The 17,408-nt window shown below is 41.3% G+C and overlaps 1 protein-coding gene across 1 annotated transcript in view; it reads left to right on the forward strand.

Moving 5' to 3' along the window:
* NHSL1 (NHS like 1) overlaps window positions 1-17,408 on the forward strand; it is a 136,868-nt gene that overhangs the window by 70,708 nt on the left and 48,752 nt on the right.

A 17,408-nucleotide genomic window follows, 5' to 3' on the forward strand; every position in this document is an offset into this window, starting at 1 on the left:
CAGGTCATGTTTATAAGCTCAAGCCCCACATCAGGCTCCACACTGACAGTGCGGAGCCTGCTTGGGATTCTCTCTCTCCTCTCTGTCTGCCCCTCCTCTGCTGGCGTGTTTTCTCTCTCTCTCTCTCTCTCTGTCTCTCTCTCTCTCTGTCTCTCAAAATAAATAAACTTAAAAAAAAAGTGATAAAGAAGGGAAGAAGTTCTTTAAACAAAGGAGTGTCTTAAGATTCAGAGACTTTTTTCTTAAAACAGCAAACTTACATTCTTATTTTACCAGATGCTGGTTTTACTAATTTTCTCCTACCAGGCAATATTTGGGGCACAGTTTTATTTAAAAAGTACTTGTTGCTGGGGTGTCTGGCTGGCTCAGTCGGAGCTATGCAACTCTGATCTTGGGGTCCTGAGTTCGAGCTCCACGCTGAATGTAGAGATTACTAAAGTAAATAAATAAATATATAAACTTAAAAAAAATCAGAAGTACTTTTTGTTTTTCTGAAATGTAACTGGATATCCTGTATCTTATCTAATTGTGAAAGACTTAAATCTGGAAGAAATCTGTTATTGATTCAAGGGAAACCCAGCACAAGGAGCCCAACTAATATTTATTAAACACTTGTCTATATACCAGCTTCAGTTCTAAACCCACAACACACATTATCCCATTTAATCCTCACAATAATCTTGTTTACTATTATTATGCAGATTTTACAGATGATGAAGTGGAGACACACAGATTCGAAACTCACCTGAGATCTCAAAGTTAGCTCTTTGTTCTGTTTTATTTTTTTTTTAAGTTTGTTTATTTTTGAGAGAGAGAGAGCTGGAGCAGGGGAAGGGCAGAGAGAGAGAGAGAGAGAGAGAGAGACAGAGGATTGAAAGCAGGGCTCGAAGTCATGAGCCACGAGATCATGACCTGAGCCAAAATCAGACGCTTAACTGACTCAGCCACCCAGGCGCCCCTCAAAGTTAGTAAATGATGGGACCGGGATTTAAACATGAACAGTCTGAGGCTGCAGGGCCCATGTTGTTAACTGCTGTATTATATTGTCTTTAACATCCATTTGTTGGAAATTTTTTATTCTGGTAGAAATGCAGGCTACAAAGGCAGGGTCTTGGCTCTCAAGGAATTTATACTTACTTCTATAGTACCAGTCAGAATTGTCAACAATTCTCAAGAGATGTGCCAAAAAGTGCTGTATAGGAATTAGAGAAAGCAGATAGTTTCTTTCTTTCTTTTTTTTTTTTTTAAGTTTGTTTGTTTTGAGAGAGAGAGCGAGCGAGCACGCAAGTGGGGACGGAGCAGAGAGGGAGAGAGAGAATCTCACCAGCGCGGAGCCTGATGCGGGGCTCGATCTCATGAACCATGAGATCATGACCTGAGCCAAAGTTGGACCCTTAACCGACTAAGCTACCCAGGCATCCCAGAAAGCAGATAAATTCTGCTTAGAGAAAGAAGGAATAGCTATCAAAATAGACTTGGTATTCTGAACAGAACTATACAAATATTTTAGATGATCACCCTAGTTTTTCTTCCTTGAATCTTTCCTAATGCTTAGATTACCTCATGTATCTTACAGTATCTTACAGTCTTGGGCATTGGACTGTACAGAAATTCGGTTATTGGGTCCCCTTTTTCATTTAGCCAGTCATATAATTTGTGACTGTATGCTTAAATGAAAAGAACTGCTTTACTTGGGTTCTTTTATATGGCCTTGGAATTGTCCTTGGATCTTTGCTGCCTTCATGATACCTAAATCAATCCAAATTTTCTGCTAAATCCCATCACTACCTAGTGATTTATCTTCAGTACATTTTGAACAAGAGCTTCTCTACTTATATTTCACCTTCTTCCACCAAATAATTAATAAGAATATTAAATGGCACGGTTCCCAGGACAAACCCCTGAGGCAGTGCCATTGTTAACCTTTCTCTCAAGAGCTACACCATCTGGCTTGTACCTTCTCAGGAAGGTATGTGTGAGTTTAAATATCAGCCCCAGCTTTTTTTTTTTTCTTCCTCTTTTTCTGATCACTCTTCAGGAAATTGTACTTCACTACCTGTTTCGTGTATTTTCAGGTATCAGATCAAAGCTTCTCTTTTCTTCCTGTAGAAAATTGAACACCTGTATATAGATTTTTCCGATTTTATTTTCTTTTTGATTATTCAGTAGCTCCATATTAAATATCATCACCGCTGGTTTTCCCTGCACTTGAATTTTATTTTGAAAAGGTAAATGCTTTAGTAACTGCCTTAATGCCCTAAAATGCCTCATCGAAGGGACTTACTATTTAATAAAATTAATAACTTTGGAAAATTCTTGGAGCTCATCTTTTAAAGTCTGGATTTAAATACTCCTTAAGAGACTTTAGATAACTAATAATGTTAAGAACAGTGATTGAGCAAAATCAAATGGAAAAGAGTGTCTGAGTCGTTTTCCTCTTCACTTATTTACTTTTAATCACATGCACAGAACTTCATACACCACACCTCACATACATCACACTAGCAACTCAAGATAAACATGAGTACAGAGCATTTATTGCCTCATTATCAGTGAAGATTAAACAGAAAAAAATTCAGTTCCTGGATATATGGCACGTATAAAGGTATGATGCTATACAAAAGCTATTAGTCTAAGTTAATTTGTCCTCAGTGTTCTTTGTTTAAAAATATAGAAAGGTAGTCAGGGCACCTGGGTGGCTCAGGTGGTTGAGTGTTGCACCCTTGATTTTGGCCCAGGTCACAGTCTCAGGTTTTGTGAGTTCGAGCCCCGAGTCAGGCTCTGTGCTGACAGCATGGATCCTGCTTGGGATTCTCTCTCTCCCTCATCTCTCTGCCCCTCCCCTGATCACTCATATGCTCTCTCTCTTTCTCAGAAAGAAATAAACTTTATATATATAAAGGTAGCTAATTATTAACAATGAGTAACCTATTTTGTTCTTTTTCTTCTTACTGTGACCTTATCCATAATTTCAAGGAAGGAATACTATTCTTTAATGCTAAACAGGTTGACACTTTTTATGATCATTAAATGCTCATTGTAGAAGTTCTTCTGTCAGTTTTTATAAGGAGGTCAGCTCTCAAGGATCATAAAATAGGGAAATGATATAGTGAGTACTAATAAATTAATAACTAAGTGTCATAAACATTTGCTTATTACAGTAATGCAGAAATACAGGTAGCCACTGAAGGTTTTACTGGAAAATGTTTTCATGAAAAAGCTAAGTTTGGGTTAGCACATAAAGGCAGGTAATGAACTCAATGTAGTAAGTATTTGAGCATCAATTCTGTACTATGCCAGGAGATTTTAAATGAACTAATAAAAGTACATGGGTCCCTGATTTAAAGAGCTGAGCTTGCTGTCTTGTGTCAAGACTGAAGTAAATAGACAGTGGTGTAACGGAGAGGTGTATGAAGTCCAGTGGGCAGGTAGAGAGCTCAGTCAGCTGGAAAAGAAAAGCTTTGGAAGACCCCTTCCCCACCTCCCCCCATTGAAGAGGAGATGGACACAGTGTGTAAAATGGCATATTGAATGCCTGGAGCAGGTGTCTTCCATGTACAAGTTCACTCTATTCTGATTTAAGTAGAGCAGAGATCTTTTGTATTTGTTGTTGGCTAGTGTCTGGAGAATTTGATCGAATTTAGTGGGCATGCTTTTAGAGCAGATGATTTGCTTTTGTTGATTTGTTACTAGAGATTTAAGTAGTGATTTACTGCTAATGAACACATAAACATGTACCTAGATTTATATTTTTTTAACGGTTATTATTTTGAGAGACAGACAGAGCATGAGTGGGGGAGGGGCAGAGAGAGCGAAAGAGAGACACAATTAGAAGCAGACTTCAGGGTCTGAGTTGTCAACACAGAGCCTGACGCAGGGCTTGAACTCGTGGACTGTGGGATCATGACCTGAGCCAAAGTTGGATGCTTAACCAACTGAGCCACCCAGACACCCACATGTACCTAGATTTATAAATGGTATTTTGATATTTGGCTTAACAGGACATCTGTCTGGCAGTGAATAGTTAATTTCTAAAGATGGATCCCATTATCTGTAAAGAATTCACTTAACTTTTTACTGAATTTCCAGAAGAAATCTACCTTTTAATCTCCATAGTTGTTTGAACAGTTCATGAACTTCATCAGAGTTAGATGTTATGATGAGTAACATCTACTTAACTAAATTTTTATCTGTATAATTTTTAGCATCATTAAAAGGGCCACATTAAATAGGAAAAGCAGGGGGGCCTGGGTGGCTCAATCAGTTGAGTGTCTGACTTTGGCTCAGGTCATGATCTCACTCGTGGGTTTCCCGCATCAGGCTCTGTGCTGATGGCTCAGAGCTTGGAGCCTGCTTTGGATTCTGTGTCTTCCTCTCTCTCTGCCCCTCCCCCACTCACGCTTCTCTCTCTCTCTCTCTCTCTCTCTCTCTCTCTCTCTCTCTCTTAAAATAAACATTAAAAAATTTTAAAAATAGGAAAAGTGGAGCTGAGGGATGGGGGTGGGTATGGTTGGACTTGATAAAAGCTTCAGATTTTATTCTTTTTGTAACTGTAGACCTCATTCAACAATTATGAGTATATTAAAGGCTTAAATAAAACACCTTATTTTCAAGCCCCCATCCCCCAAAAGCCCCGCCTGAGAGAGAGTGAAACGTAATTTCTCACACTATGCTCAACAGGCAGTTTAGTTACTGTGTCCATGTCCACTCCTGCCAGAATTAGCTCACAGAGCATCTGTTGTTGTATCAAAAATGTACTCTAGTCACAGCTATATCCTCCCTGAAGAAATACATTCTAGCAGGTCAGCCCGCTCTGTGGCTCTAGAATTAGAAGTGCGAGCACAGGGAAGAATGTTGGATCTGACCTGTGTCCATTCAGTCAGTGGGTTGGTTATACTTATTATAGGAATGGAGGATTTACAATGTGAAGAAATAACTGTGCCAACTGGTTAAAAAACAATAGTATATATACCAACCCGTTCAACACCGGAGAATGGAATGGTACACCTTTCTTCAAATTAGGGACAAGATTTCCAAGTAGTTCCAGCCAGGTTCCTCTGGTGGTTCCTGACACACAGACTTTATCTAAGGGACACTGCATCTACCTTTCATTGGCAAGAAGCCTCCTACTTCGCTTTTGGCTTCGATAAGCCTGTTCTGGGAAACGTGGTGAGATTCTCTCTGGATTTGATGAGGCACCTTGGAAATCGTATCTGTCTGCTTTGGGCATGTGGGTTGCTAGGATATCCCAGATGCCCTGTGGCTTTGTCTGTAGATACTCCTCTGGGGGGGACCTGCAGCACCTCGCACAGGCCTGGTTGGGAGATGCCTTTGTTGGTGTAACCTTGTGGATGTTGACTGAGAGCTCTCTCTTCTGGTATGGTATGTCCACTCACCATCTTGGACACACTCAAGGTGAACATACTGCTTTGCCCACCTGTGCTAAACCTTGAATTCTTTTTTGTCACTTTTTAAAAATTATGACATGTAACACAAATACATAAACCATGTACAATTAACAAATAATTATAAAAGCAAATATCAATGTAACCATTACCCTGGTCAAAAAGTAGAATATGACCCAAACTCTACAAATCTCCTGTTGTTGCTTTCCAATAGGAAAAAATCCAGGTTTAATGCAAAGAGCATGGGTTATGTCTAGGTTCAAATCCTATCTGTTATGTGCTTGGCTTCTATGACTAAGTGCAATGGAATACAAATCCAATTTTATAAATCTCAGGTCTCTTTCCCAAATGATTTCCTTCATGATTTAGTTGCTGCTTTCTCTTCTACCCATGATGCTCCAGAAATATGCTGTGGGGAGGAGGGAGAGAGGAACAGAACAAGAAACATGGTCAGATGACAGGGACAGCCACAGGCACTTGACACTCAGGTTCATTTCATCCACATAAGCAAGGCGCGTTTTTCTCCCTGCCACCACCCACCTCTGAAAGATGTCTAGACTGCTAGAGCTGGAAGGGACCTCTGGTAATAACCCCGTTTTCATTTTGTCGGTAAGCAAACCAAGGCCTGCAGAAGAGATGGGATTATTGATAGCTACTTTGCAGTTGAAAGATGACTAGGTCAGGATTCAAAATCAGGTTTCTTGCTCAGCCTAGGCTAGCCTGTTCGGATCTCTGATCCTGAGGGCGCTGAGACATACCCCTTGGATGCCTGTCTTCAACGTTCAGAAAGGTCATAGGGAGGGGCATCTGGGCGGCTCAGTCAATAAGTATCTGACTTCCACTCAGGTCATGATCTCGTGGTTCGTGAGTTTGAGCCCAATGTCAGGCTCTTGTTTTGACAGCTCAGAGCCTGGAGCCTGCTTCAGATTTTGTGTCTCCCTCTCCTTCTGCCCCTCCCCCCACTCATGCTCTGTGGGGTTTTTTTTCCCTCAAAAATAAACATTAAAATTTTTTTTAAATGTTTTATTTCTTTCTAGGAGAGAGAGAGACAGCATGAGCAGGGGAGGGTCAGAGAGAGAGGGAGTCACAGACTTTGAAACAGGCTCCAGGCTCTGAGCTGGCAGTCAGCACAGAGCCTGACGCGGGGCTCGAACCCACGAACCGCGAGATCATGACCTAAGCGAATGTCGGACGCTTAACTGACTAAGCCACCCAGGCGCCCCAAAATGTTTTTTTAATTAAAAAAAAAAAGAAAGAAAGGTCATAGGGACAGGGCTCACTCAGAATCCAAAGGCCAATGACAGGTTCAGTTTCTCATTAGCTGATTCACTTAGGGAATGTATATTATCTTGTGGATGCCTGAAGGTGGGGCTTCTCTGTTGCTCTGGAAATCCTTTCACTCAGTCCTGATTTCACTGAAGCTCAAGTAAGTTTAAGAGAAGTACAGAGAGGAAGCGCCATCATGGGTCATTGGGTGTGACAAATATCTGTAACTGCCCATTTCATCCTAATGGTATTTGGTGTGTATTTTTAGAACTATAATAGATCTTCAGTACCTCCATGGACTATAAAAAAAAAAAAAAGACACAGGCTGTAGAAGGGATACTGGAAAGATAAGGGGACCAGTGACTCAGCACCAAGTTTACTCTTTGGTTGTTACTTGTGCTCTTCCTGAAGAATCCTTAGGTACAATTGATAGGTAGAAGGAGAAGGACAATTATCACTGATTAAAGGAAGGTTATTTTTAATATGTGATAAGTAGGAAATGTTAAATGACTTATAATCATTCATCTAGAATTTTAACTTATTTTCTAGTTTACACACAAAGAGGTCTAGATTTCAGGTGGGGAGAGTGATAAAGCCACTCAACAGGGGTAGGGAATATATTGTTTCATGTTTCCTAAAACATAGCGGCACTGCCATTTTGTTCCATTGTCATTAGCTAGTCAAGAAAATGAGCTGAGAGGCCAGAATTCTGATGCCAGTGCTGCCAGTATCCTTTGGGGTTTTAGAAAACCATATCCCATTTTGTCCTTTGTCCTCTTGAAAACAGCTGCTGATGTCTGAGTTCCCTTCGGAGCTAAAGAGTTCTGACTGGCCTCTCAGTACTTAAGTGCTGAAGGGTGACACATGTGAAGTTTACTGACACAAAGACAGAGGCACCTGGGTGGCTCAGTCGGTTAAGCGTCTGACTCTTGATTTCAGCTCAGGTCATGATCTCATGGGTTCGTGAGTTCGAGCCCCGAGTTGGGCTCTGCGCTGGCAGGGCACAGCCTGCTTGTGATTCTCTCTCCTTCTCTCTGCCCCTTCCCCGCCCCCATCAAAATATATAAGCTTAAAAAAAAATAACAAAGATAGAACTTACTGCTCACCATAAGTCATGACAGACTGGGTTATCAAAAACCCAAGTTTGTGTTGACATAAAAATGTTCTAAATGCATCCTGCAGGTGAAGCACAGGCTGAACGTTACAGCTGAGTCAAAGATGAATGAAGGGTATTGCCGCTTTCACCGGAAGCTTAAAGCTAGCGAGAGAGAAAATCTATTCCTGAGTGACAAGGTTGATGAGGGTGGTGTCATCAAGTCTCACCCCTGCCCCTGGAAGTTGTCTTTAAAACATAAATCTGATGGTTTCTCTCCTTTGTTAAAAATTCCCTAAGAGTTCCTCTCACAGACAGGATGAAACCTAGGCTCCTTAGCTTCTAAGAACCTTCATGATCTGTCCCCAGTTTGTCTAGCCTCATCTGCAAGATCGCCTTTTCTCCGCCATGCTTCTCTACCCCTCCGCCCAGGTTCTTACCTGTGCCTTTACCTATTCGGATAAAGTCCTGCATCAGAATGCTAGCTTGTCTTGTCCTTCCTTTCTCTGCTACGTGTCCCAACCTGGTCCTTCTCCCTTGTGTATCATAACCTCTTACCCCTGGCTGACTCCTATTCCCCCTGTAAGGGTCCCCACAACATGTACCCAGACTCCCCAGGGCAGACTTGGGCAAGCCTTCTACACTTTTCCGCACATTCCCACAAAACCTTCTAGCTCTGCATTGAACTGCTTGTTCTGTGCTGAGTAATTGTGTTTACTCGTTTATCTCCCCACCTGACAGCAAGACCGTTGGGAGCGGGACCTTTCCTTGTCATTTGTGTGACCCCAGCACACAGTCTGGTGCTTTACTTAATTAGGTTGACTTTTCAAAGACAAATGGTAATGTTATTAAAAGCTACTCTTGGGGCGCCTGGGTGGCTCAGTCGGTTAAGCGTCTGACTTCGGCTCAGGTCATGATCTCACAGTCTGTGGGTTCGAGTCCCGCGTCAGACTCTGCTGACAGCTCAGAGCCTGGAGCCTGTTTCGGATTCTGTGCCTCCCTCTCTCTCTGACCCTTCCCTGCTCATACTGTCTCTCTCAGAAATTTAAAAAAAAAAAACAAAAAACATTAAAAGCTACTCTTTTTCTGTGTTTGATATTTTGTTGGACTATAAGTACTGTTGTGTTTGTGAAAGTCCTGGAAAGGTCACCTAGAACTCAGGAGGTGAGAGCCAAAGCCACAAAACAAGGAGTGGAAATGCAGGAGTGAGGAGGTAGAGTATTGGGAGAGTGTAGGATCGAGCCCAGAAGCCTTTATTTTAGGGGGCTGGGAAGGAGAAGTTGGTAGAAGAGTAGTTGGGAAGAGGAAAGCCAGTCAGGATGGGCAGTCATCATGAGACTCACAGATGGGGAGAGAGTCTGAAGAAACGCTGCTAAATTGGTTCTTAGACTGCCACTGGTGACCTTCCAAAGAGCAGTTCCAAAGAAAGCTTTGGCTGGAAGAAGCCAGACTTCATGAGAGACAAATTATTTTTGTGAGCAGAAAAACAGTACCAGAAAGTTTTTGAGAAACGAAGTTGGATAAATGATGTCAGCAAAGCAGAGAGGGAAGGGGCAGTATTTTGAGGTGGTACCCAGATAGAGGTAACACTGTTACTTGTTTTAAAAATTAGAGTCGATTAAAACATGGTTGTAGATGAGCCGTGAGGAGGGGAAATGATGGCGGATACAAAGAGAGAATGGGCAGGATGTTCCCTGAGGAGGCAGTAGGCCCTGAGTTCAGGGGCGCAGGTGGAGGTCAGGTTTCCACCTGTGCTGCCTAGACAGACAACTGAGAAACGCTTTGAGATGGAGCAAAAGAAATGGTGAAGCTGTTCATTAGGTGGTGTTGGAGACTTGATAGAAACGTGGCCCCCACTCTATTGCTACTATATTCCTAGTGCTTCCATGAGAAGAATGACTTCATTTGGTGCCGTCATTCAGTGCTTGTGAATTTAATTAGGTTGACTTTCCAAAGACAAAAGTTCATGTTGTTGTTATTAAAAGCTTTTATTTTTTTTTTTTTAAGGTTTGGTATTTCATTAAACTTCTTTTGGAAATTTTGTCCTTAGGGAAAGTTGCCCGAGCTGATCAAACAGGGGACTAAATTCTCTATTGAGGAAAGAGAAGAGCAAAGATAAAAATAAGGAATTAACAGAATGGAAATGCTGTACAAAAGAGGTTGTTTAACTTCTCAGGGATTTGATGGCTCAGGGAATTTTTTTTATATAATACTAACTATTCTGAGTGTGGTAACCCTGAAAGAGTAGCTAACCTGTGAGCGGGAAGTCTGATGCAAGAGCAAGGAAAAATGAACCATCATTGCTTTTTCAGTAGGTTAAGAGACATGTTGCCTTTTTTTTTGTTTTAAATGGTAAGCAACACACAAAAGAGAGAATAGCAAAGACAGTCGTTTAAATGATCCAGGTCTTAACAAAGCACTATGGATTGTTTAAACAAAAGGCTTTTTGTTTTGTTTTTGTGTCCATAGCCAGTCTGCTGTTTCAGCAATTCTATTTTAATTCCTGATAACGTGAGTAACTTGAGTGGCCTCTTTCTATATTTCACTCAGTGCAGCATAAAAAATGCTACATTGAAGGTACTGTGGATAAGGTTTGTTATCACTCTCTGTACAGCTGAAGCCTCTGGTGTTGGTTTAGAATCTTTGCAGGCTATTTGATATCAGGTAACCTTGACGATGCTCCGCTCCGGCTTTCTCATTCTAAAGTGAAATGAGATCACCTGCATGTTTGGCTGCTAGAACTGGCCAACTCTTCACACGCTCACATGAGTCATGGGCACCAGAAAGCATTCATTTTCATTTCCATCAGATTGAGTTCTTTGATGCTCCTTGAATTAACTTGGGGATGTGAAGAGAAGAAATGTTAAAAATCAGTTTTCTACAGTGGCAAATAACCTTTAAGAGTCCATCTTTCCCATGGTTTGCAGTGCAAGATAAAGCTAACAGTTTTATCCAACTTCTTCAGTCTTAAGATTTAGTTCCCAATTTTTTTTGGAGATTTCTATTCCTCTCTAGGAGAAATTAACCCTAGAGGGAGGGTACTAGTCAAAATGACCTGTTAAAAACCCTTCTGCATAAAGTGAAATGGTCTGTGGTGGTTAAAGTCAGTGAAGGCAGAGATTGGTCCCAGGATCAGGAGGGCGGTGGTTCTTTCCAATACATGTTAATACGTTAGTCCGCAAACTCATTTCCTGTTTGACTTTTGAGCTGATGACACAATTGTGCGTGTTCTCTCTGTGGTGCTCTACCTTCCCCATCCTAATCACTTGATTTCCCCAAGTCCGCTATGTAGACTGAAATGAGAAGTCCTGTGGAATTGTGCTAAAATAATTTTTAAGGATATAAATTCTACAGTTTGCTCGTCATTTTCCCCCCCTCCCTTGGCAAAGAAACCTATCTGTTTCAAAGGCATCCATTCCATCACCATAGCCCATCTTCTACCCTACTCTTACCCAAAGCTTCTGGGAGCTCTCTCTGGTTATATCTCATCAGAAATCTTTTGGGTATTGTCCATGATACAATTAGTTTTTGAATACTGGATTTGATCAGTTTCCCTGAAATTCTGCTGAAACTAATAAATTTCCTTGGATAGATAACACTGAGTTCTGGACATCATCTTCCCTATCTCATTCTTTTCCTACCTGCTTTTCCCTCATCCTTTTATTTTTTGAACATATGATTGCGGCCCCTCCCCCATTAAGTTCTGTATTGATGCTGGCCCCAGCCCATGCTCCTCAGTTGTGCTTAATAAACATTGGTGACATGGCCAATATAGATGAGGGGCTGGTCATATGCCTTGGGTTTATTACCCTGGAACATGTGTTCAATGATAAAATACACCTGGGAGAGGAATGGGCGGCACTTGTATCATGTAATCACAGTACCCTTTCAAGTACTCTTCGTTCATTAATGAACTCACCGAGCACCTGCTAGCCACCCACAGCGTCACATCATGCAGGGCTTAGACACTATTGGGAGGATTTTGCTTTTTACTTTCAGGGCTGGGAAGCTATTGGAGAGGTTTGAACTCCGGAGTGACATAATCTGATTCATCGTTTTAAAGTGGCTGAATCGGGCTCTGTGTTAAAGGTTCGCCGCATGGGGACCAGGTGGAAGCAGGAGACAGGGTGGGGACCAGCACAGTAATCGGGTGAGAGGTGGTGGTGGCCTGAAGCTTCCTCCTGTGTTGGGGCTGGAGTGGGATGTTTAAAGCAGGAACTCTCCAAGCATTTTAAGGGAGGCTTGACGTGCAAGGCACTTAGAGTAGCAAAGTTGAAGCTTTTTCTGAAACAAACCAGTGTTCTTTAGGAACTAAAAGAAGATGCCAGACTTAGCATTTCTCCCCTCTACATGGACCCTACCATAAGCTAACGTCTTCTTCATCCTTTGTTTCCTGATCTCTGCTGAAGTTATTCTGTTGGTGAGTGTGAATCATTTGCGACATAATAATAAAAACAACCAGATCAACCCTCTTTTGCCCCGGGACCTTTTGGCATTGCTCACTTGGAATATGTCAGAAAGCTCAAATGATCCAAATTCTAGTTTCCCTCTTTTCTCATACTGAGATTGGTGGCTCTCAGACCAGCAGTATCAGCATCTGTTGGGAATTTACTAGAAATGCAAGTTCTCTGGCCCCACCCCAGACCGAGTGAATCAGACACTCTGAAAGTGGGGCCAGCAGTGGGTTCAACAAGCCTTCCAGGTGCTTCTGATGCACGTTAATTTGGAAAACCTTGGCTCTATAAACTGCCATGTGAACTTTTTCTCAGTCAGCTTGGCCCTTTGAAAGTTGAAAGTATCCCTTCAGCTCCACTGGCTAGGATTTGAACACACAACTGTTTGCTTTCAGGGTTTGAGCTCTGGACTGCTGCTGCTCATCTCTCTGGCTGTTAGAAGAAATTGACTTTCACAAATTGAAACTCATTCCCTTCAAGGGAGCTCCCTTTTCCTTGACACTTGGGTGATACGTGGCATATTTTCTGATTGGCCTTCTGTCTTTCTTACCCTGTTAAGCAAATTACACTCTAGCACCTGGAACATTTTGTCTTCCATGCATCATTAAGTGAGGAGACATTTCTTTTCAGAACTTTTAGATGGGCTTGGGATTAATCATTAAAGCCGTGCATTTTCTCCTTATCCTTTTATGTTTTATGGTGGTTTGGATGTGAAATATCATTGAAATAGTGGCTGACAAAGAAGTGATCTGACAGACTCAACTGTGTATTTGTTGGAAGATAAATTTCGCTTTACTACTTCATATATAAACAACATGCTTTTATGCCATTATAAGTATTACTGTATAACTATATAAAAATTCTTACTCTAAGAGGGGAGGGGAGAAAAAAAACCAATCATTAGTCTGATACTAAACCAAAGGGCACATTTATTTGAAATCTAGCATTTAAAATTGCAATTCAGTTATCTAGGAAAATACCCGTATCTAAGATCTATATTAAATTCATGGTGTCTTTAAGCTTTAACACAGCTTTTCAGCTCACTTGATAGGCTGTAGGTAACCAAGGAACCTAAAAATGCCTGAACGTCTAGAGTCCCTTAATTATTCTCACTTTTTATTCTTAAAAACAATTTAAATAAGTTGAAGTTCAGCTGTTTGAAGAATTTGCGGAAAATCCAGGTGTATTTTTGAAACATCTAGTAGGCCTAAATGGCAAGGCAGAATGTGAACCCCAGTGTAAGATTTTTTTATTTTCCAGTGTTGCCAGACCCAATAAATTAATGAGCTAGAAGGTAAATCCCTTCTATTTTAAAATGCATTTTGGTTTAATTTTCTTAAGAAAATAAATTCCCTAATGGTTCCAAAGTGCAATATTTGAGTGCAACAGATTTTTCCTATGTGCTTACTTAAAAGCTCAAATTAAATTAGCTGTATAATGCCTAGTACAGCTGTTGGGTTGGAATTGATTTTGATCTCAACATGCATGTTTATAGTCTGATGTGTTCTTAGTTCTCACTAATGGACAAAGATAAATCATAGAAGCAGCCTTTTACCCTGTTGTTGATAATCTGATGGATAAATAATTGGGATAGAAGTTTGGAAACCTGGATCTTCCAGAAACTTTATACCTGGGTTTCATAATCCATAAGACACGTACAGTATTTGTTCTCCTTCAGTTCCCACAGAAATACTTTCAACACAAATCAAGTAATGACAGCCAAGGGCTTTCCATTTAGAAAATAATGCATTTATTTATTGTCAGTAGTAATGGCTTTAAAAATCAGTGATCTGAAAAAAGGACTTTTTTAGACTATGGTTCATCATAGGACATTCTCACTGAAGCAGCACCTCATGACCATTATTTTTATAATTAATTTTGGAAGTGGAATCCTCCCAATTTCAGTGACCTTGGATTACAGTAGGAGGATTATGAAAGATTTAATACTGTTAAAAGAAACCACATTCAGATTTTTAAAATATGAGATGTCTGTGTTGTGATGAGCACTGGGTCTTATATGTAAGCGATGAGTCACTCAATTCTACTGCAGAAACCAACAGCACACTATATCTTAACTGATTAGAATTTAAATGAAAGCTTATTTAAAAAAAATAAAATATGGCATGTCTAGAATGCTCTGCTGTTGTGAAATACCAAAATTGTGCTTTTGACTTGAATGTTCCAAAACTTTCCTGGCGGTTCATACCTGCACACACCAACACGACCCATATGACTTGAGGAGTGACAGCATTATCTTCTTATTTGATCCTTCTGGCTTTTACTACAGCAGTGCTTATTTCAAATACTTTCTTCATCATTCCTTCACTTCTTTTTTTTTTAATGTTTATTTCNCACCCAGGTGCTCCAAATATCAATATTCTTTAAGATAAATATTTACTTATTTCATTTTATACTCGTTTTTTATGAAAATATAAGTGTAGGGGAAAAAACTATAATAGAGCTAGTTTAACATCTTTTCTTTCTAGGGAAGAGTTTTGGGTACTAAACCTCAAACTGAAAGTATTGATGTGCTCAGAAAAGGCTAGAGTTCTTTTTATCTGTGACACATGGTCCAGAGAGGCATGGAGTGGGTAGTTTGTCATCACAACATTGTCGCCATCTGTAAGTTTGTTTATTTATATATTTTTATTTTTTGAGAGAGAGAGAGACAGAGTGTGAGTGGGGGAAGTGCAGAGAGAGAGGGAGACACAGAATCTAAAGCAGGCTCCAGGCTCTGAGCTGTCAGCACAGATCCTGACGCGAGGCTTGAACCCACAAACGTCAGATCATGACCTGAGCTGAAGTCGGATGCCTAACTGACTGAGCCACCCAGGTGCCCTGTCATCTGTAAGTTTTTAACCTCAGGGAAGAACACCAGTTTTGGGGCCAAGGCGCCTGGATTTTTATGTTGGCTCCACCACTCGGAGTAAGTTTCTTTTTGTTTGTCAGCGTTTCTGTATGTAAGATGTGGATGAGCACAGTCCATATCTCTTAGGGTCATTGTGAAGAGCAGATGACTCCCTGGGTGTAAAGTGCTTACTAAAGAATAAGAACCGTGGTATGTTTGCAGGGAGCCCTCGTCACAGTTAATATGAAGTGGTGACTGTTAGGTCTGCAGAGAACTGTTACCGCGTCTAGTCTTTCCCACCACAAAGGGTGACTTGGGACCTTATAGATGAGACCCTGGGGCCTAGAGGTGCACAGCTCTTCTGCAGCCTAATGGGCGCCTCCCAGTGTCCAATTCCTGTCATAGTTTCTTTCAGTGACGCTTTGGTGCTCTTGCCAAAGGGCAGCCACGCCCCACCCCCACCCCCATTTCCTTGACGATCCTGTGCGTCTCTGCACTGGTCTAGCATCTCCTGGTCCTAAATTATGTAAATTTCCTACAGCTGCTGTGACAAAGCACCACAAGCTGACTGGCTTTGAAAGCAACAGAAATGTATTGTTTTACAGCCCTGGGGACTAGAAATACAGAATCAAAGGGTCAACACATCGTGCTCCCACCAATCTTGAGGGGAGAATTCCTCCCTCCCCTTCTAGCTTCTGGGGGCTCTGGGAATTCCTTGGCTTGTGGCTACGTAACCCCTAATCTCTACCTCTTTCTTCACGGGCCTTCTTCCTTCTGTGTCTGTATGTTTCTGTGTCTTCACACGACCCCACGGTCTCTGTTTTTCCTTCTTATAAAGACATGAGTCATATTGGAGAAGGGCCTGACCTAATGCCCTCATTTTAACATGATTACATCTGGAAAAGCCCTGTTTCCAAATAAGGTCACATTTGCAGGTACTGGGGCTTAGGGGTACCCAACACATCTTATGAAAAGAAATAAGGCCTCGTGATGTTTTGTTAAAGATACAGCCAAAGGCTTGGCAACATTGGAAGAATTCTGCAGCCAATCTTGTGGAATTACTCACTGGCTTTTAATTAGAAGAGTCTGAGGTAGTTATGGCTTATGTGGTAGGTTCTGGCGGCAATGTCCGTGAGTACCTGGTTGCAGATTCCATATCAAAAGCCTCTCAACCTCATCCAAGAAGGTTTGGAAGTAAACATGAAACAAGCGTAGTAGGGATCCAGAAAATCTCAGATTTGGCATTACCGCTGTTTGGAAGAGTCACTTGAATAGTTGTTGAATACTCTCATCTCCCTCCTTGCTCAGGAGTAGGATTGCCCATTCTAGTCCCTTCTGAAGTTACATATGGGCACGTGGCTTGTTTAGGCCAAAGAAATGGGAGTAACGTCACCAGAGGTTATTTCTGGGAGGAATTCCAGGAGCCAGTGTGAGAAGCACCACATTCTCACCATGCTGCCGCGTGACCAGTGAGCACAGATACTTCCCTCTTTCTGGTCCCCAAGTAGAGCTCTGCTGGCTCTATTTACACCAAAGATTCTCCTAGTTTCTGAAGCCATTGAAGTTTTGGAACTATTTGTAACTGCTGCATATTCTAGCTAATTGTGACTGATTCAATAAATTTAAAAGTAAAATGTGGAGAGTGGAAATGCATTGAGGTTTCCAGAAGAGAAAATTATGTTGAATAACTCTTTCAAATCTCTTTCTTTTATTTAAAGGTTTATTTATTTTTGAGAGAGGGCACAAGTGGGAGAGGTGCAGAGAGAGAGAGAGAGAGAGAGAGAGAGGGAGATAGAAGATCCAAAGTGGGCTCGGCACTGACAGCAACAAGCCCGATGCAGGGCTCAAACTCTCGAACCGAGATCATGACCTGAGCCGAGGTCGCAGGCTCAACCGACTGAGCTGCCCAGGTGCCCCCAAGTCTCTTTAGTAGGTAGGCTCTTTTAACATGTCTAAAACATTAACATGAAAAGTCTAAGAAATAGCCAAATACATGAAAGTTTGGGGGCCAAGACAGGTTTAAATTCATACGATGATTAAATAACCATCCAGTGGTATGACATTTTTTTCTTCCATATTTAAAACTTTGGTCTAACAAGGACTGTTTGTCCACTGTTCTTGCGCTGAAGAAAATAGTTTGACATGAAAGGAAAGAGGAGGAAATTTATGGTTGAGAAACCAGAGGATACAATGAACAGTGATACCTTTATCCAAGAAGTACTATGAGAACAATAGGTCGGTTTTACTCCAAATTTCTGTTGCAAGCGGAGTATGTGTTAAAGGTAGATCTATTACGTTTAGTATCACGTTTCTAGCCTGTAGCTGCCGGCCTAGCTGGCTCT

This window comes from Crocuta crocuta, unplaced genomic scaffold, assembly GCF_008692635.1.
Source record: "Crocuta crocuta isolate KB4526 unplaced genomic scaffold, BGI_CrCroc_1.0 scaffold25, whole genome shotgun sequence".
Lineage (NCBI taxonomy): Eukaryota > Metazoa > Chordata > Mammalia > Carnivora > Hyaenidae > Crocuta > Crocuta crocuta.